At 42.8% G+C, this 20,368-nt stretch overlaps 1 protein-coding gene across 2 annotated transcripts in view; it reads left to right on the top strand.

Annotated features, from left to right (window-relative positions):
• The first annotated feature begins 4,410 nt into the window (after positions 1-4,410).
• OCA2 (OCA2 melanosomal transmembrane protein) overlaps positions 4,411-20,368 on the top strand; it is a 205,757-nt gene continuing 189,799 nt past the window's right edge. For both annotated transcript variants that reach the window (XM_013180616.3, XM_013180617.3), the window contains exon 1: positions 4,411-4,638. The gene's annotated coding sequence lies outside the window, so the exon portion shown is untranslated. The remainder of the gene's footprint in view (positions 4,639-20,368) is intronic.

The raw sequence follows: 20,368 nt of genomic DNA on the forward strand, positions 1-20,368 counted from the left end.
CTCCAGTTTCTCACGACATAACTCGGGGTACTGAAGTGCACCTAATGTCTTCTCCTGAACCATGGAGTCTTTCAGGTCTCACCAGGTTTCCACAGGATTGGCAGCTAATTGACTTCTGAAACCCCTTTCTGCCATCAGGTGCTCATCTGCCCGTTATTTTTATTTTGTCCCAAATGTGCTCAGTGTCTTTTACTTTGCCCTTATCTATTTTCCCTAAGGATATATTAGCTCCTGTCTGTGCTGCTGGGCAACTATCTTCTGTTCTTGCAGATTGGTGAGGAGCAGTTAACTGACTTCACTTAATCACTTCAGTACTCTTGTCTGGGTAGACTTGACTCTTTCAGCCTTTTTATAACCTGGGAGAGAAATGCTGCAGCTCATTTCCCTGTGCACAGTGGCTTCCAAATTATCACAAATTTATATATGGATTTTGGATTAGGTCTACATTTACCAGGAAATGCCCTCATCTCTACAGCTAGATTGACAGTTAAAGATTTATAGGAAACATGCAAATGCATAGCTTTAATTTCCCATTCCACTAGAGTGCATGAACTTTCTTCTTTAACATTGTATTGTTTTTCCATGGCAAGGTTTTGGTAGTGCAGGGGTGGGGGGGGTGGGGGTGGGGTATGGTAGGGTGCAGCTGCAGGAATGTCTTCCATGAAAAGAGACCAGGGGCTGCCCCCATGCAGGTTCCAGACGGCTCCAAAAGAAATCCAGTGCTGGCCAGAGCTGAGCCCATCAGCTGGTGGCACCACTGTGAAATCATATTTAAGAAAGGGAAAAAACTGCTGCAAGAAAGCAGCTGGTAGAGTGAGGAGTGAGAAAATGTAGAGAGAAACAGCCAAGGTGAGTGCAGCAGGAGGGCAGGAGGTGCTCCAGGCAGGCAGCAGCAGTTCCCCTGCGGCCTGTGGAGAGGCCCCTGGTGGAGCAGGCTGTCCCCCTGCAGCCCATGGGTCCCACACGGAGCAGATCTCCACGCTGCAGCCCGTGGAGGAGCCCCCGGTGGAGCAGGTGGATGTGGCCTGGAGGAGGCTGCGGCCCATGGAGAGCCCCCGCAGGAGCAGGCCCCGGGCCGGAGCTGCAGCCCGTGGAGAGGAGCCCACGCAGGAGCAGGGGTCTGGGGGGAGCTGCCGCCCGTGGGGGACCCGTGCTGGAGCAGTTTGCTCCTGGGGGATGGATGGACCCCGTGGTACGGAGCCATGTGGGAGCAGCTGTTGAAGAGCTGCTGCCTGTGGGCAGCCCCCGCAGGCTCAGTTCGGGCAGGACGGCATCCCGTGGGAGGGACCCCACGGGGAGCAGGGGCAGAGAGGGACCGTGAGGGAGATGAAGCATCAGGGACTGACCGCAGCCCCCATTCCTGGTTCACCTACATGGCTTGGGGGGAGGAGGTAGAAGACCTGGAAATGAAGGAGTGAAGCTGAACCTGGGAAGAAGTGGCGGTGGGAGGGAATACATGGGTTTGTTTATTTCTCGGTATCCTACTCTGTTTTTAATTGGCAATAAAATAAATTGATTTTCTCTATGTCAAGTCTGTTTCGCGCATCACAATAACTGGTGAGTGGTCTCCCTGTCCTTATCCTGACACATGAACTTTTTCATCTTATTTTCTTCTCTTGTTTTTCTGAGGATGGGAGGTTACAGAGCAGCTTGGTGGGCGTCTGGCAGCCAGACAAGGTCAACCCACCACAAACATATAAACATCAGAAACATTTCTTTTGATTCCTGGGATTTCTGCCTGGCTGTCCGCTGTTAATCATAGAACCATATAATCACAGAATATCCCAAGGTAAAAGAGACTCACAAGGATAATCGTGTCCAAATCCTGGCTCCATATAGAACCACCCCAAAATCAAAATACGTCTGAGAGTGTTGTCCAAACACTTCTTGAACTCCTGCCACCATCTCAGTGAAGAACCTTTTCCTAATATCCAAAATGAACCTCTGCTAATGCAGCTTCATGCTGTTCCCTTGGCAAGCTGAGTAGTGTGCATCCCTTAGGTCTTTGCCTCCCTAAAATACTATATCACTATGCTGATCAGTGTTGTCTTAGTCACTCCTTGCCGGGCTTGCTGACTTCTGTCTTGCACCTCATCTGTAGAGATGAAAACTTCATCTTTTTCTGTGTTTGTGCAGCATCTCCTGCTTTAGGGTACTTAGCCACAGCTGGAGCATCTAAGCAGTAGAAACACAAATAAATGGTGACAGAGTTGGAGTGGTGAATAATTTAATAAAGGGATTTTGTGTGTGTGTATCAGAATAATCTTTAAAAGGAGTACTGGATTCACATACAGTGGTTTAACTCCCATTGGCAGCTAAGCTCCACAGAGGCACTCACTTAACCCCTCTCAGTGGAATGGGAAAGAGAATCAGAAGGGAAAAAAATGAGAAAACTCGTGGATTGAGACAAAGACAGTTTAATAAGTAAAGCCAAAGCTGCCTGCAGAAGCAAAGCAAAATAAGGAATTTACTCACTGCTTCCTGTCAGCAGGCAGACGTTCAGTCCTTTCCAGGAAAGCAGGGCTGTATCATGTGTTAGTGTTACTTGGGAAGACACACACTGTAACTCTGAATGGGACTCCTCTTCCTCCTCCCCCCCCCCCCCCCCCAAGTTTTATTGCTGAGCATGACACCCTGAGTTATGGGATATCCCTTTGGTCAGGTGGGGTCAGCTGTCCTGGCTGCACCCTCATCCGCTGGTGGGGCAGTGTGAGAAATGGAGAAGGTCCCGAGGCTGTGTATGCAGTGCTCAGCAGCAATGAAAGCATCGGTGTGTTGTCACCACTGTTGTTCACAAATCCAAAACAGCACCATACAAGCTGCTGTGAAAAAAAAATAATCTCCATTATAGCCAAAACCAGTACAACTTTTCTCCATGAAATTGGATGGAATGACACCTATTTGTTTGTAAGCTCTTCGTAAACTAATATTTTCATGGCAATGATGTTTACAGTGGTGAAAAAGGTATGTGTCATGCTGCTAGGTCTACCACTGTACCTTGAGGAAGCAGTCAGCAAGTAGCCATTCTGTGATACTGGTTGTTGGTATAAACAGATTTGCATTCACAAAACATGATTGGGCTTCCTGAGTTACAGAGCTGTCAGCGACTTCCTCAAGCCTAGGCTATGGTCACCTTGATGTTTGTAGACAACTAGATTAAATTGGAACTTATTTTACAGCAAAAGAGCAGCCATTACTTGTACTCTACAACCTAACAAACAAAAAACAACAACAATAACAACAACAACAAAACAAAAACCCATAAAAAACCACAAAACAGCACAAACAAACCACAAAATAAACAAACAAACAAATAAAAAAACACCAAAAAGCACACTTTTGGACAGTTATGGACCTCCAGCAACAGCACAGATGGAATATCAAAATACAAATTGTGCAGTGGTCCACATTATCACATTTTCTCACCAGACTCATGCAGCAAGCACCTCTCCAGAAGCAAGACAGAAGACAGGTCTTGGATGTACAACGTGGATGTGCATCAAATGAGAATGCTGGAGATACCTATTGATGACCTTATGGATAATCATGATTCGAGCTGGAAGTGTTCATCTCTGTCTTGAGTCTTAGAAGGTCAAAAATAGTTGCTGATCTTTCATGAAAAATTGCTTCTTTAGGAAGGCTCAGCTAGCAGAAACCATCATTTCTACTTAATAACATGCAGTTCTCTAAGGCAAAATGTCAATAGTGTCATTCTCTTTGTGAAGAATGAATTTTATATTATTTTCCTTTTCTCTATTCTGCTCATAGCTATCATATTAATGTAGCATCTGTTCTTTCTGTTGACATATACTGTATCGGGACTGGGACTGTAGACAGACAGGGCTACAGTATTGTTGTTCTGCCAATTTATGTTTGATAAGGGCAAAAAGAGCTTGGCTGGTACAGTGCTTAATTAACCTCGCATTGAGTACTGCAGTGGAATGTGTAGATCTTTGAAATTCCAGTATAAAGAATGAGAATGAGTATTTGTCAGGATAATCTTTTTAGTACTTCCTTATGGCAGAAAAACAGAATTTTATTTTTTTTTTCCCTTTCAAATGCTGGCAGATTTTCCTAGTGAGAATTGTTAAATCTGCTCTTTTATAACTTCTGTGGCACTTTAACAAGGGTACATTTGCTCTGTCCTCCTCAGGACATTTTTTCCTGCTTCTTGCCCGAATTCGGGGCAGCGTGTTAAGTGTCTGCTCAGTGAAGCTCGTAGCGATCTGTTTACCCTTTCAGTCTTTGCCACTTATTACAACCATCTCAGGCTTTGGAAAGAGCTTTGTTTGGGCAGGGAGTAATGTGTGCTGGGAGTAAAATGAATGCTAGTTCCTCACTGAAATCACGTGATGGCAAATCTGGGAATTCCTGCTTCATTTATGAGAGTGCACAGTATGAAATGTCACTCTCTCCTCATCTAGAGATACTTACTACAAAGAGCTGAGCTGCATTGCACACCAACAAAGCCATTCACCCAAATAAACTTTCTATTCAGAAAACAACAGGCATCTTGCAGCTCCTTCAGCTGAACCAAGTGTTTTATTTTTTGCGTCCGTGCACCTTGTTTTTTTTCTTCCTTTTGGAGTTTTTATTCTCAAACAAAAGCAGCACTTCAGGACTTCTTCCAAAAAGCAGGTAAAATGCAATTTTTCTAAAAGACATGTTTTCTAGGATAGTTTAATGCAATTCTGTAATTTTGAGAGAAGTTTTAATATGCACAATAAAATAATACATATTAAAAGTTACTCTAACTTTCCAAATAGCACAGAGTTTTCTGTATAACATTTGTATGTACCTGAGCATTCAGCATTTTAGAACATTAATGAAACACATCAAGTATATGTTATGAAATTCAGTGGTTCTTTCAGTTGCATTTCCTTTTACCTTTGCATTAACCTTTCCCAGAATATTAAATATTTAGAAGATTGCTTTAACTTAATTTAGATTGTAGCTCCTTTGGGAACTCAAACCTGATGTGATTTATGATATTTATTTTTTGCTGCTCCTATTGCATTTACATGTAAGAGAAGTAGATCAGACTTACTTTTTGGGCTGGGTATTCTGTAAAATATAAACACACTTAAAAACATGTTTAGTTCTGCATATTGAGGCAACGCACAGATATTGTAGAGTGAATGCATCCCTAAAGTAAAATGATTTAATAAAAATGAATGAAGTAGTTCATAGAATACTACTATTACTTTTCAGAAACATTCCTTTTCATGGATTTTACTCATGTTGGCTGTACTTGTAACAAGCTCTTGTGATTTTTCTAGTTGTCTTGCTTGAGTAGTCTTCCAGAAAGAGAGCAGTCTGTCTGGCCAACAATGGGCTGTTCTGTTCAACGCTGCATTTGTTGCAGGAGGACAAGGGCAAAGCTGCCCTCCTTCCTGAGAGTTTGCGATTTTACAAACTAGATATGAGCATTTGGATTTCAATGAAACTTAAAGCAAGAGGTCAGCGGATTAATCGCTTAAGACAGCTACATAATTTTTATGGGGACTATTTGTATAATGTATTTTTTTCGAGAACAGAATCTAGTACCCATATAAAACAGAGTCTAAAGAGCTGCACCTTTCAAGAAATGTGGTTTGGCTGATGTGTAGGCAACTTCATATTTCTCAATACAGTCACGGGTGGACATATTTGCTACCTGAAATCTCAGATAAGGTGTTTTCACGTCTTACTATCAGAGCTCGTGGTAGTTTCATGAGGGCAGTTCCAGAGCTTTTAGTGACAACTCAGCTTTCACTGCAGGCTTTGATCTGTCAGTAGGAGGCTAATTTGGACCTCATCAGTTCTCTGTTGAGGCATCCATATACTTTCTTCTGAGTTAAGCAGGTCACCATGAGTTAGTCTTAAATGTCACTGGAACAAAGCAAGGAAATCATGGATGACGGAACTGCTGAAATTTAGAGCTGAACAGATCCTGGTGAAGTAATGAGATTTGTCTGGGTAATGGGCTTTTCCTGCAGCTAAATCCAGGAGGAGAAATGGTTCCTCACTGCAAGCCTTTGGGGGCTGCTGTTTAAGTTGAAATGGAGGAAAATTTGGGGACTGTGAACCTGTGAAAATAATGTTGAGAGACAAAGAAAGGAAGAGTGGAGTATTAGTCTAAGGGATTTGCCTATGGTTTTCCCTTCAGAAGGTGTGTTAAATAAAGGTAAAGCCCACTAGGAGCACTGACAAATTTAAACTTTTGCCCTTTTTTCATTGGTAGAGAAATTAAATACAGAAGGGGTAAAAATGTGTCACCTACGAAGAGCCTTGTTAGGCCAAGACAATGCAACAATTATTTCTATAATTTTTCCCAGTAACAATAGCTAGAGAAATACTGAGAAGAAAAAAAAAAAAAGAAAAGAAAAAAAAAAAGAAAATCCACAGTCTAATGATTTTTCCTTTTCTTTGTGACTGGGTGCTTTTGCCAGATCACATTTTCCCCTGAGGATTAACTTTGAACTGCCAATTAAAAGTTATTGCTAAATCCTGTTACAGCAGAAAGCCTTTAGGTTCTCACTGTTAAGACTTGGCCATTCTCTCTCTCACAGAATAGATTAAACTGCCGGGGCTTCAGTAAATTATTTTTGCAGAGTGTTGTTAGTACTGCAGTAAAGTTTGCCTATTGATACAGCAATGACTCAGTTTCTTTTTCGAGAACTTTACAAAACGATGTCAGCCTGTCATACTTAGGAAAGAAAGCTACTGAAGTCTGTGTGCCGAAGGTTGGACAACCTTTCCTATGATTTTTGGGCAAACAAGCCACTGCAAAAACCCTACTATTTTCTGACAGGCACCGGCTGTTATGGTTAGGGATTGCACACTGTGTGTGTCTCTGCTCTGAGCAGGGACAAATGGAGCATTATTTCAGAAACCGCTGTGTGGTAATGGTTGGCAGATGTTTGCATTTCTAATGTGGTCACTGTAGGATCATCATACGCTTTAAAATCTCCATGTCCAGCTAGGAACAGATCAAACAAGAAAGAGGAATGAACTACTGACATTTTAATTTCCCCGAGAGAAGAAAGAAAACATTCTGTGTTCACTAGAAGAGCTGCAGAGTGCTGCCAAAACCGTTCATTTGCTTGAAGATGTGTGGAACATAAACTTATTCACTCATAAATCAACATTTGGACTTTCATGTTCCTCTCATTTCCACGCCTTACCCCTGATCCTAGACCTGTGATCTCACTGAACACATTGAAATTCTTAATCTCTGCAGGAATATGACTGCACCCAGTGTTTTCCTATCAAAAAGGGCAGGATACAGCAGGATACAACATCTTCTGGTTGACTAGTGACCTTTTTTTTAAAAAAAAAATTAATTTTATTTTTAAGTCATCTGAACAGCACCTATTGAGAGTAAAGCTAAGACGACTTATCCTCCTGCAGCTATCAATGGGTTTAGGTACCAGGTCTGTGGTACTTCAGGAGCCTACAAAAAAGAGTAAAGAAAGTACTGAAGAGGGGACCGAGATAATTGGCAGCCGCAGCAGGGAATTCTGGAGCCCTGGACGTATCTCTCAGAGAAGTTGGCTTTTAAAATGCAGCCTCACTAGGAGCAAAAGTACCTGATCCAGGAGCTATTGCAGTGTCATAAGACTCTTTAGCTATGTGGCATGGGACTGTGGTAGGGAGGGATCTGTTGTGCACAGATTTTTTATTCTGCTCTGCCAGCCTCGCTCTCCATCAGCATACCCTTATCTTCTTCCACGGCCGTACGTCACATGTCAGAGGTTTGCAGTATCAGCCGGCTCAGCACTGTAGCCATCTTGTTTGATGCTCATTGCCTTTCATTAGTTTGCATAAACACATGACTTTTACTCTCTTGGGAAGGCTTATTACTGTTGTGCTTTCTTGATCTATACAAATACCAGCACACACTGTGGATGCTACACTTGAGGTCTCTTGTGACCATTTCCCTTCACTGATGCAATCTGTAGATAGCAGAGAAGTTCATCGATTTTACATATATCATTACAATTATTTAATTTAACATAGAAAACCCATGTGCTATGTTTCTGTTTCTGCAACTTTTCTGGTTTAATCAAATAAAGATTCTTGGCATGATAAGCCTTATAACCTTGTAATTTCAAAATTGAAAACAGCATTGATGATTCTTTTTTAGTCGACCAGGCTGCGATCTCTGTTGTTTCACACAAAGGGACAGCAGTTTTGTTCTTGTTGCTGTTGTTGTGGTTGCTTTTTGTGCTAGTTCCCAGCTATTGAATTCTGCCCAGGCCCAACAGGACTGCCTCCTGCTAATACCATTGCTGTGGTCCTGCAGCTTGCAGGAATGAGCTGGGGCCTCATTCATGCCCCAGCAGCTGCAGTTCCCAGCAGCCTGCCAGGGATGCCCTGTACAGAGCTCTCTTCCAGGACGAATGGTGTCGGGGTCATCGCTTTTCACTGGGTGGAACAATGGCACCCTCAGGAATGTTTAGTCAAATATAACATCGTATTGAACTGTGCAGTATTTTCTTTTCCACCATTCATGGGCTGATTTGTTAAAATCTCATTTTCTTTACCTGTCATCAAACCAGGAGGACTTGCAGGATACATTTTCCTTCCCAGTCACAGAACCAGTTACATGACTTTTGTTGGATTTGTGGTGACGGATTAGCGTGGATCTGTTAAGCACAGTGCAGGGAAGCGGCCATCCCTCAAGACAGCTGCGCAGCTGGGCTGCACTTTGTGTCCTGCCAGGAGCAGCGGGGCGAGCGCCGTGAAGCCACTCTTCTCTCTGCCCGGGGCAGGGGCTGGCTCTGCCCCATTGCTTCAGCAGGGATGCCGGGAAGCTGGCTGGAAGCTGACAAAATCAAAGCAGAAATACAAGTGCACCGGTTCCTGTTCCTTGAACACCCCCCAAAGGGCGTTTATAGGTGATTTTCCCTCTGAAAGAGGTTCGCTTTCTATTGCAGTGAGGTCCAGCACTTTGTAATTGCTTGTCACAAAAATCTATTTTAGTTATGGCTTTGTTAGCTTACAGGTTTGTAATTTTTTTTTTTTTTTTTTTTTTGTAGCAGAACAGCACAATCTGTGAAAATGCTTCTTGAACACTATATTTAAGTCATAACACAAGCACCCTAAATATGTAGGAATTTTGTTACATTTTCTTGGGGCCAGGGCAGTGATCAAGGGAAAAAGTACCCAAAGAAACTACAAGTAAAACTGGGGAGGCATTGCAAATGTTCAGCATCCAGCATGACAGACTTCTCTCAAACTACTACTGCTCTTAAGCCACAGGCTCTGCTATGCAAGACATTATTCATAACCTATAGGCATATGTATAGCTGATGTATATGTATACATCTCTCTGTCCGTAGAGCCAAAGGTTCTGTGCTTATGAATGAGCCATTCCAATGTTTGCATGCCTATCCCTAGTTATTTTTCTTAAAACTGGTGTCCGGTAATTTCAGTCATTGTGGTTCTTTGCAAGAGCACTTAATTTTAGTGCCAGGTAGACATTATTCTATAGGAGCTGCTGCAAATTCCACATCACTGTGGAGATATCACGACTGATGGCTAATTTAGAGATTTGTTTTAACCAAGCTAACCTGTGTTCTGTAGGCAGAAATATCTGCCTAATTGGTATCTATTTGTCATCAGTACTCTCCATACCATATAGCATTTGAACACTTGCCACTTGTATTTAGGAATGTGTGCAGGAACATTTCTGGTTAAGAGGGCTGTGTTTAAAGCAAGAACACTTTCTACCTGTTTTGTAGCTCTGTCTTTTTTTTTTTTTTTTCCCAACATGGGGCATAAAAAGTTTGAGAAGATGACAGATTTGCTTGGAGTGTGGAGTGTGCTTGACAAAATTTATAGATGTTATAGCTGTTTAGCTGCTAATAGGCAGGCTCTTGTGCTTGTCATGGGGGTTACTTGCCTTTCTGTATGTTAGAGTCCAATGTTTGTTAGTGGCTACTTTTGCTTCTGCCATTTGCTCTACTCCTTGTCATCTTGCTTTGCTGTGCCTGGGAACGCTTTGATAACAGCTGTGGCCATGCACCTGGGCTGGCTGATGGCCAGGGCATCGCTGCTGTGCCTGTGCTACTGCACTGGACAGGCTGGAACTCCAGAATGAACTCGTGCCAGAGGGACTGGGACCCGTGGATGAGCCCACGTGGGCGCATGTACATCCCCAAATGTCTCTGGCCATGGATAAGTCCACTCCAGAGCAAGTGCACCTCGAAGCATCTGTGGCGATGGGGAAGTCCATGCTGCAGCAAGCACATCTTGCAGTGTCTGTGGCCGTGGGTAAGGCCATGCCAGAATACTTCAAAGTGTCTGTGGCCATGGGTAAGACCACAACACAGCAGGTGTCTGAAGGCACCTCTGAAGGGACTGTGGCTGATGGAGAAGGCTGCATCAGAGCAGGTACACCTCAAAGGGACTGTGGCTGTGGATGTCCGTGCCACACGTTGCTTTTGCCATACCTAGTAAACCGTAATTGTCTTAACCCATGAATTCTCTCACTTTTACCTTTCCTATTCTCTCCTCCATCCCACCTGGGCAGAGTGAGCAAGTGGCTGTGTGGCACTTAGCTGCCTGCCTGGGTTAAACCACAACATAGTGTTTAATACTCGATTTTATATCTGCTAGTTTTTTCCCCCCCAAGATCCAGTCTTGTGCTTATATGCCCTTGCTTGATTTGCTTTAAAATTTCATAGCATGCTGAATGGGGCTAATTTAATTTATAAGCTGTTCCTTCACCCTGGAGATACAATTTCCTGCTGAAACCACTTTTCCTGGTGCATTGCACTAGGAAGTCAAGCAGTGCAGGAGAAAAAATGTTTCACTGTAGCCAACAGTGGACAATTATCTGTCATCTGAGCTGGAGCTGGCTTTGTGATGGCTCCTCATATGACAGGGGCTTGGGAGACTGCTGTCAGTGTGCAGGGAAATGTGGCCTCCTCACACCGTGGGTTCATACCCAGCTGCTCCTCAGGCTGTCTGTGTCTCACCAGGAATACTTCTCTGCCGGCTGAGGAATTTCACCTCAGGGTCAGGCCAGTCAGCTGAGGAATGAATGTCAGCCAAGTGCTCTTGCTGCTGTTGTGTGTGCCAGGGTCCGGCCCTCGCCTGGATGCAAGCGTGGTCTTGGTTTCGGCAAATGTGCTTCTAGGTGGACTGGGGCACGGCATGTGGCGTAGTTTCAGGTGGGGCCTTGCAAGGATGAGATGGAGGATAAACTTTTCAGAAGTGTGTTGATAAAATAAAATAACAGGTATCAGTTTTGAAAACCGACCTTATGGGCTGATAGGGAGATACCCAGTTGTGCCTGAGCCCTTTCAGAACTGGAATTAAGCTTGTGGTTCTCATAAACTGTAACATTTCCAAAGCTTTCCCACTGGTTCTGAGAAGAAATAAAGAATTTGGGCATAAGAGGCAGACGCCTTCCAGAGGTCCCTCCAAGGGTGAACTGTACTTTATTCTGTGTCCCCCTTCACTGTGGGGCTCCAGATGGCTTTAAATCTTTCGGGGAAATAAGAAATCTCAAGCTGCATCCTCCACACAGGAAATGAATGCCCTGACCACAGGCTGACAAGTCTTCGCACCAGCCCAAGAGATATGCAGAATCTTGCATAGACAACCCCTCTGCAGAAACTGGTACAGCACCAACAGCTTGTACCGGTAGACAGCAGCAGAATACCCGAAATCAGGTCACACGCCGTGCTGGTGGGACGATCAGATAAAAACTGAGCTTTGGACTGAACAGAGATTTTAATCCAACTCTGTTGTATTTGCAGTGACCCCTTGGTCTTTTTGATGTTTTAGGGTCTGTCTTTCAGTTTGCTTTTAACTAGAATGTTTGCAGTTTTCCACGAAAACCCTTCTATTAATAAAGCATCACTTGCAGTGAATTGTCATGGGGCAGAAGCACTTTGCAGGAGGAAGTTATGAATATCTGACATTTCTTCTGGATTCGGAAAGTGGCTGGTCAAATTCATGCCGCAGAAACGACAGAATCATAGAACCACAGAATGGTTTGGGTTGGAAGGGACCTTAAAGATCATCTAATTCCAACCCCTCTGCCATTGGCAGGGGAACCTCCCACCAAACCAGGCTGCCCAAAGCCCCATCCTCACCCAAAGCCTTGAACACCTCCAGGGATGGGGCGTCCCTGGACAACCTGTGCCAGTACCTCACCACTCTCAGAGTAAAGAATTTCCTCCTAATATCTAATCTAAACCTACCATTTCTTAGTTTAAAGCTATTACCCCTTGTCCTATCACTGCACTCCCTGACAGCTTTCCTGTAGGCCCCCTTTAGGTACTGGAAGGCCACTGTAAGGTCTCCCCAGAGCCTTCCCTTCTCCAGGCTGAACAATCCCAACTCCCTCAGCCTGTCTTCACAGGAGAGGTGCTCCAGCCCTCTGATCATCTTTGTGGCCCTCCTCTGGACCCATTCTAACATCTCCACATCTTTCTTGTGCTGGGGGCCCCAGTGCCAAACACAGCATGCCAGGTGGGTTCTCATGAGAGCAGAGCAGAGGGGGAGAATCACCTCCCTCTCCCTGCTGGCCATGCTGCTTTTGATGCAACCCAGGATGCAGTTGGTCTTCTGGGCTCACATTGCTGCATAGTGCTGGCTCATGCTGAGCTTCTTGTCAAATCCAACAAGGGCCATGGAGAACAAAGCCACCATCACCAGTTCAAGAGCCTCAAAACCCTGGGGACTGGGGAAGGCAGGACATGGGATTCAGGGTGAGGGAGGGCAGCTCTGAGCTGCCCTGGAATATCTACAAGCAGATTCACCAAGCTGTGCCTTAACCTTTTCTTAACACTGTGCTTCTCTCTTTTTTTTAAGGTCAGTTCCCTAACACCTCTCTCAGCCTCTCTTAGCCATGTTGCCAGCTGATTTTCCTTTCCTTTTAGACTGTGTGTGATACGCTCAAATGCAGTTGATGCTTCAACTTCTAATATAAAAGCAAAGTCTATGAAACTCCTCACTGGGGAAACTGTGCTTTAGCTTGAGCCTAGAAAATCTCTTTCTCAATAATCTAAATGGTAACTGGCCATAACAAATCTGGAGTAGCTTCACACAAAATCACGCCTAACTTGGCCTGGGGTTGAGCGGGAACCTGATGCTTGAAGAGACAATTCTCATACACTCTTTTTTTCTGTTTTCAAGGAATTTCTCAGCATGTATATTCTAATTTATGCGGTGTGTCACGATTGCTTGTCTTTGGCCAGCATGGGATATATTTGGTGTTGTGTATGCACACTCTAGCACCAATACATGCCAAATATGAGGGTTATTACTTCAGACTGTATATCTTTACAAAGGCTGCACAACTATAGTGCATCAGGAATACCACATTCTTCTAAAATTTTCTGTGTATCAGGTTTTCATTACATAGTCCTTTTCTTGTCTTGGACATACGGGCTGTTTGAGTGCTGGGACATTTGGGTAAGTGTCTGTAAGGAAATGATCCTAGATGACATACCCCAGATCTTGATGCAACTCATGTTTTCAGCATGCATCGGAGATTTTATGCCCAGGGATATCAGCAGTGACTGTGTTTGTACCTCTCCTGTCACTGTTCTGTTACCATTTTTTACATCTTTCATATCTAATTGTTTATGACGTGGCTGTGGCAAATTTCAGCAGCAGGCTTTAGTCTCAAATCTGTCATAACATGCATGCTTCATCTTCAGTAACTCAAATGCTCTAAATTAAATAATAGTAAAGCAGTTCATTTGCATGCATGTAGGAACAGCAGTGAAGCTAAGCCATTCCAGCCTTGCTCAATCTATGAAGCTGCAGCCACCTTCATTTTGATTTCAGAAGTGTATATTTTTCTGTTTTGCCAGAGGAGCAAAGCAGAAAGTATTTGCCATTGACTTCAATAAGGATGAATTTCAAGGGCACCAAGGTTTCATCCAAAGCATTTTTCTAAAGCAACTTTAGGATATGAATACCCCAAGGCGTTGTCCAAGGAAGTGCTAATATGCAACATTGAACATGCCTGGTGTTTTGCGATGTGGGACCTTGCGGTATCCATCTCCAGGGTTGGCATAGAGGCTCCACTGAGGACCATCAGAGGGAAAACTCTAGGGAGAGAGCCAGTGCACCCTGACCTTGCTCACAGGTTTGCAGAGACAACTTGCTTTTGTGTTCATATCCCAAGAGCGTCATCACAACCTTGTGATTTCTTGCAGGTACTAACAGGTCGGGAGGCAGCCTTTACCTGGTAGCTGTTGTGCAAAATTCTTGGTTTGGGCAAAAATTTCTGGAGATGCTTCATTTCTTATGGAAAACAGCACAGGGGGGTTGCTATTGCCATCAGTAAACCTTTTTCCTGGAGGTTTCTCTCTCCAGTCAGCAACAAAGATATCTCCTACACAACCCTTTGACAGCACAAAGCCAATTATCATGCGCAAAATCTCTTGGTCTTAGAAGAGGCAGGAGCAGGGTTGCTGTTGGATGGGCAGCCCAGTCGCTCTGTCTTAGGTGCCTGGTGTAAATACACAGCGCGCGTCAGGGACATCCTCTGCTGGGCTGTTGGACAGATTGTGCTCGTGCTGCAGGAAGAGCAGCACATACCTGCACGGGTACCTGGACAGGCAGTGCTGTCTTCCTGGCAGTCCATCTGCTAAGCATAAGTGCCCATGAGTGACAGTGACCCTGCAGCATCCCCTTGGTCCTAAGGGTCTGTTTTAGCAGCTTCCCAAGGAGAAGCAAGGTCAAGATATTTCAGGTTTGAAACAAGAGGTGGGTTGACATGAGGATCACATAACCAACCCTCTTTTTGGTCTATTAGAAGAATTTCTTCAGGTTCAGTGGCTCAGGGCAAGGAAGGGAGGCTGCAGGCACCAGCACTTATTGATGTGGTTTCTTCCTCTGCAGAGTGGGTGAGGTGCTCCACCAGTACTGGAGTCAGAAGGAGGAAAGATCTGCACAAGTCCCACTGGCTACAGGGCCTGCAGAGAAAGAGCAGAGTCCTGCTTTCTCCTCCCTCGGAGGGTTCGTTTTGAGAGTGTTTTGTTCTTATTGCTGGGAAATCCAATTAAAATACAATATCTGGCTAAACTTGGTATCTTCATCCCAAAAGCATAATGAGCTCTTTGCATTTTGTGTGCCTCTCAGCTAATGAGTTCTTCCCTTTTATACGGAAGTTCTGAAGACAGATTTTTATTAAGAAAGGAAAAGAAGAGCCTGAATACAGTACCTCTCAGACATCCTGCCCATGTCAAGGGCTGCCAAAGTATGTAGAGTGCGATTACAGCTTCCTATTTCATTGCTGAAGTGGCTCTATAAATAGTAGTGTAGTAGTGTTCAATGAAAATTGCCAGCAGAAGCATTGCTTTTTAAGCATGAAAATGCACAAAAAATCTCAGTAACCAGATTTTTTTTTTTATAGGTCCAAAAGGAATAGATTACTGTAAGGATTTTTTTGAAACAACTTGAAACAACTTAACAACTTGTATTGTGATAACTGTATCTGGTTTACCTTTTTTTTTTTTTTTTTTTTTTTTTGCTTAAAGCCAAAGTATAAAAAACAAATTGCTGGAAAATGAACCTCAAATGATTGTGAGATCATGGATCAAAAGGAAATTTGTACAGCCAGACTTTCACAGAATTTGGGTTTAAAGGGGACTCTCATCTCTAACTTGCACTCTTGTATCACACTTTTTCACATTTTAGCCGGTTTTCCCCAGTCTTGGATTGAATAGCATGTCTTGACTAAGCAGATGTCCCAGTGATAACTCTAGATGGGGAGGCATTGCCAGTCTGCTGTCCTCAGTAGTTTGTTTCAGTAGTTAATCTATGTGACCACTTAAAAACATCATAAAAAATTGCCGTATTTCCTGTTTGGATTTATCTGGCTTCATCTTCCAGCCATCAGTTCTTATCTTGCCTTTTCCACTAAGTTAAAGTATGCACTAGTACCAGATATTTGCTCTCTGTGGAGGTGGCCTAATAACTGAGTCATCGCTCCTTTTTTTTTTTTTTTTTTTTTTGATAAATGGGACTTACTCTGCAGTAAGGCATTTCTCAAGCCCTTGGATTATTTGCATTGTGAGTTTTCTGCACTGTCTCCCTTCTTCCAAATTCCTTTCCAAAACGGGAACCCCAGCACTTGGTAGGAAACAAATTCTAACATGGCAAGAGAACAAGTCTCAATACCTGTGTGCTATTTGGCCTTAAACCTTCAGGGATTACATTTGTCCTTTTTGCTCCATGGTGCAGGAGGATGCAGGCTGAGTTCTTTGTTAAATGCTGGAGCACCTTGCAGGGCCACTGCTCCTCGCTATATAGCTTCACCGTCTGTAAACAGGCTGCACTCTTTGGTCCTCCACCTATTATGTGCTTAGGTCTGTATGCAGAGATCCTTGGTCTGACTGGGCCCAGATGGCTGCCTTAAAACAGTCCGTAATAATACAAAATTCAAACAGCAAGGCTATCCATTAAACAAAGGGTATCTTATTAATATTAGGGCATATAAGCTTAAGCTAAGGTCTGTATTTTCAAAGGGAAACTTCTCACAACAGCTGTGGTCAATGCAGGACTCCCAGTTAAACAGCTGTTATTTCTCCTTACATTTAGAAAAGAACAAATTTCTGCATTCCTTTTGAAATGTTTTGCCTATGTTTATCGATCATTCATGGGCTATAGACACCTTTTCCCTCTTCATGCAAATTGGTTTTCTTCAGCCATTTATTCACTGCTCTAGAAGTCAAACTGGAGGTTCAATTTTTCTGGCTTTAATGACACAGAAGAGAAACTGATCTTTTTGGCAAAAAGATTGTTCTGCATCTACCCACAGACTGCTGTAAAGTCCCATAAATCAGAAATAAATGCTTAATGTATTAAATCTAACACATTTCATGAACACTTTCAAAAAAAAGTTGAATGTAGTAAACATAACCATTTTTGGACTTTGCTAAGGAATAAATTAGTTGAACTACAACTCTGAGCACCAGAGAGACTTGATTTACTTCCAGATAAATGATATTTAGCTTTAAAATACAGACTACTTGGATATCAGAGGAAGTTAATAATTTAGAATTCTTCATTGCTGAGTTAACTCAGAACTATTTCTGCTATGAGGTAACTTTTGTGAACTCTGATAAGTGAAAAGAATATTTTATCTAACAATTATCCATAATCCAGCAATTATCTTTCATGAAGTAAAAGAAACAAATGTTTGCAGCCTGATATGAAATTCTTACATATCTTTAAATAACACATCTCCCGAAGTACAATCCATGATTAAATTAAAGACTTTGGGATGCACCAAATTATCTAGTCATTGTCTTCCACTTTCTCGTGACTGCTAGTGTGAGATTTCCACAATGTGTCAGGGTAAAAAAATAAAAAATTATTACAGTGAAATTGCTGCAAAGTTTAGGTAGGTCAAACAATCTCTTTGAAGATAATAGTCCTTATTTCCACCAACCCTAGCATTCATTTACACTGCTTTGACTGTGAAAAGAGGATTTAGGGTAAGTGCAAACACATCTCTCACCGGTTTTAGGGTAGGGACAAGAGTAATTAGTGTGAATGTCAGGCCCAACAGTTTTGTCTCCTTTTCCTTTTGCATTAGTTCCCATGACCCACAGTGGGAATGAGTTGTCACCTCTTTAATATAGGGACAGGGACAAGGAGCACAGTGGATCCAGTCAAGATATTAGTTTCTTCCAGCACCCTGTTGAGGTCTATGACCAGCAATTATATTTTCCAAGGGTTATTTTTCAATAGGGATTCTTAAAGAGAGAGTATGATGATGAAGGGCTAGAGATGAAACAAAGCACTGAAGGTTCTGCTCATGGATTCCCAAGCTCCTTTTTTCTGGACCCAAAGTATGCACACTCATCCCAACATCTCAAAAGCTCAGAGCTGTCCTTGCAGTGGGGTCTGCCCTGATTCACATTAGTGCTGTGCTCACACAAGCTCTGCGTGGATTGCTCTGCATGGCCAGGAAAGAGATCCTGCCTTTCCTCAGCCAGCAATGTTGTTCTGCACAACAGCCAGATTCCCCGTGGGAATTTTTCACTTCCGTTTGAGTAGTTATAAGGTAAAATCTTCAAATGAGGAGACAGAAAGAAAGGGAATTTGGATACTCATCTCCCTCCCTCTTCTGGTTAACCTTCCCAGTATTGCATTGCTCGGTTGGTCAATGGTGAGTTTTTGATTGTATAAGGCTGTCAAGTCACGTTGGACTTACTGTTTGAAAGCCAAAAATTCTAAAGAGGATGGAGGATCATGTGGCTATTCCTCCAGCCAAGTTTCCCTCAGATCTTTAAGCAGCTACTTCAGAAATGCATGCTTGCTTCAGACCTTCTGGAGACTTGGAGGGCACAGTGTTTATTGGGATTCACAGAAGGACTTGCTAATGAATCTTCTGTGCAATGAACTTTCTGCCCAGGAATGCACCATCTTAAGTGAATGCCAAGGAACATAAGCACTTGTCAGAGGTGGTTTGGTTAAGATAATCTGAATGAAGAGGCCACTCTTTTTCCCCCTTCCCATGAAATGTACTCTCATGCAGAGTGCAAATATTTTGCTGAGAAAATGCAGTTACTATTGATATTACAATGCACTTCCCAGTGCCTTCTACCTCAGAACTTCAAAACAATTTACAGCTTTGCTGAGTGAACCCTACTGGATGAAAGTTACTTAGAGGACAAGGCACATCTTTGCCCCAAGACAGACAGACAGCAAAGCAGGGAACAGCAATCCCAATTCTCATCTCCAGTTTGGTGGCAGCTGCTGGGCTGTGGTTTCACTCCCAAGCACTTAAAGCAATTCCTAGTTGCTGAAACAATGAAGTTGCTTGATCAGTTTTGAGATTTTAGTGCTCTTCCTTTTTATTTTGGTAGGAAAGCTCTGCTTCTGTGCTGTATTTGAAATATCTTCTTCCAGGGATACCTAAATAAAATAATTCGTGACCAAATTCCCACCAACGTGAAAAGATTGTCTGCCATGGCTAAGAGAGGAGGAATGCTGTGGACCCGGAGGGGATGGTCTGACATCCCTTCCTTCCTGTATTTCCCCTGTGCATGGTCCTGGGGCCAACTTGCCAGCACAATGTGTACAGTTTCTCTGTGTGATTTTAACCTTCTAGCCCTGAGGATGCATTACTCAGCCCTCCCCTCAGAGTTATGGAGCCTGGCAACTTCTATCTGCAACCAAGTATCTCCTACAAGCTTGGCATTTTAAGCCTCTGTTTTACGTCTTTGAAGGGCTTGATCCAAAGTCGAGTGAAGACAGTGGAAGGACTCTCACCAGTCTCCATGTATTTTGGATAAAGCCCCGAGGCTCACATTCCATACATTTTAGCTTGGATTTGGATTTTCATAAGCTTTAGCACTCCAGAAAGCTGCCAGCTTCACAAATCTACATCTTATAGCATGTGCTTTCAGCTTCTTGGTTTTGTAAGAATGTTTTAAAGCTGAGAGAGAAATTAATGAATTTGTCAGGACTGTAACGTGAACCAGTGCCATCAACAGCATGGGCACACTAGTTTTATCAATGAAGCTGTGCTTCTTTTTAGTGCATGATCATTTGAAAGAAGTAGGAATGTATATAAAAGCAGGCTCAGTTGCAACACAAGGAAGGCAAAAATCTGTGTACAGCAGTAGGGTGCTAATGGAGTGCCCAAATTCCAGAAAAGTAAGTGCTAAATATGTCTGTTTTCATTTTTTTCCCTTGTTTAGTGTTTGATTGACTGGTTTTTAATTCACACAAGAACAGGTTGTTAGAATAACATTGAAATTTCTAGTCGAAACTGAAGTTTATTAGCTCAGTCAGGTATGACCCTCTCCCAGCTGAAATCAAAGCAAAATTTTGATAGGGACTGAATCAAATCCCTTTGGCTATCTGGAAAGAAGAATAAGTACTAATGATGCTTGAAATCAGTACAGATATGTACATTTACAGTGGTCATTGTCTGGCTTCTAGAATGCTTTGCTGTTTGCTATGGCTGTCTCAGAAGAATATTATTTTAGGATTCATTGTAGTTTTGTCCTGTGGTGATGATTAATTTTTGAATATGGCCATGAAACCTGTTAGTACAGGAAGGAAAAAAAATTAAAAAACTCCAACAAATTATTTGTAGAAAGTAAACAAAAACTTTTTTGATCATAGAACATAGAAATAAATACATACAAAATACTTAACTAGCTCCCTTAATGTTCCCTCTTGGTTTAATTATCTTGAATATATTATAGCCAGTGTCAACAAATGAGGGTCAGCTATTTTTACCCGCAGGGAAGTAAAAATTCCAGCCACATTAACAGTGTATGAAATATTTACATTCACTTTGTAAAATATAATCATACCTAGTGTGCTGCTTTTTTTTTGTAGTTGAAATAGTGAATGTGCCAAGGGACATTTCACAAACAAATTCCAGTCT

This window comes from Anser cygnoides, chromosome 1, assembly GCF_040182565.1.
Source record: "Anser cygnoides isolate HZ-2024a breed goose chromosome 1, Taihu_goose_T2T_genome, whole genome shotgun sequence".
NCBI classification, from domain to species: Eukaryota; Metazoa; Chordata; class Aves; order Anseriformes; family Anatidae; genus Anser; species Anser cygnoides.